At 38.3% G+C, this 1,222-nt stretch overlaps 1 protein-coding gene across 3 annotated transcripts in view; it reads left to right on the plus strand.

Annotated features, from left to right (window-relative positions):
• Nucleotides 1–1,222, plus strand: part of Cog5 (component of oligomeric golgi complex 5) — a 293,171-nt gene that overhangs the window by 30,397 nt on the left and 261,552 nt on the right. The window lies entirely within an intron of this gene.

Raw genomic sequence — 1,222 nt, forward strand, 5'->3', positions numbered from 1 at the left:
GGACCTTCGGAAGAGCAGTCAGGTGCTCTTACCCACTGAGCCATCTCACCAGCCCGTTTTCGTTGTTTAGTTGAGAGCACAGAGTGGCTTTTTATGTTTTGAATGTTATATTTTGCTTTTGTTATATATTTAGAAAATAACATTTAAATAAAAGATGGAGATTTCAGCCGGCTGTTATGGTGCATGCCTTAATCCCAGCACTCAAGAAGCAGAAGATAGGTAGATTTCTTTGAGTTTAAGGCCAACCTGGTCTACCTAGCAAGTATCAGGCCAAACAGAGCTACATAGTGAGATCTTGTCACCAATGAATTAATTAAGCAAATAATGATAGATATGTCCTAACATTTAATTTCTAGATGAAAATTCTTATTATGTAGTTACTGTGAGAAGCAGTTAAGCAAACGTGTTTACTATTTGAGTGCCTCTATATATGTTTCCTGTGTGTGTGCTAGTGTGTGAGTGTGGCAGGGGTGGCTGTAGTATGTTTTATATTTACCTATAAAAGACTGTTAAACCTGGATGATTCGTGATGTTGTTTTCTTGGAGCTTTTAATTTTTCACGTGTATATGGGCAGATATTTGCACATGTATGTATGTGCATATGAGGCTAGGGGTGTCGGGTGCCTTTCTCAGTCCCTTTCTGCCATAGTTCTTGAGATAGGATCTTACTGTTCTTGGAGCTCAACCCTAGGAGTCCTTCTGACTCCACTTAACTCCCACACTACTGGTACCCAGATTTTTATGAATTGATGGCGATAGGGGGATCCAGACTCAGGCCTTCGGGTTGTGCTCCAAGCATTTAACTGTTATTTTCCCTAGCCCCTGGAGTGTTTCCTTGTTAGTGAACTGTTTAGGGTTTTCCTTAGTAAAAAGCCCTTGTTTTTCATGTAGTCTTGGGTCTACTCAAAGATGGTAGTGACGAGCAGCATCGATCAATAGATCATCTCTGCTTTGTTGTCACTGTGGAGGTCGACATCAACCTCAGTCTGGTTTTTTCCTTTACTCTCCTCAAGGCAACGGCTACATCCAGTTTCTGCGCTAGAGCATGCACATACATTGGAAGTTTTTTTTTTTTTTTTTTTTTTTACAAACATCAGTTACATGTATAAAGAAAAAGAACCAGGAGCTGACATAAAAGTGATTTTTTATTTTTGTTAAACTATTTTTTTAATAATTTATCGATAAAATCCATTAAGAAAATTCAAGCAGATAAACATAATTT

Source organism: Mus caroli, chromosome 12, assembly GCF_900094665.2.
Source record: "Mus caroli chromosome 12, CAROLI_EIJ_v1.1, whole genome shotgun sequence".
Taxonomy (NCBI): domain Eukaryota; kingdom Metazoa; phylum Chordata; class Mammalia; order Rodentia; family Muridae; genus Mus; species Mus caroli.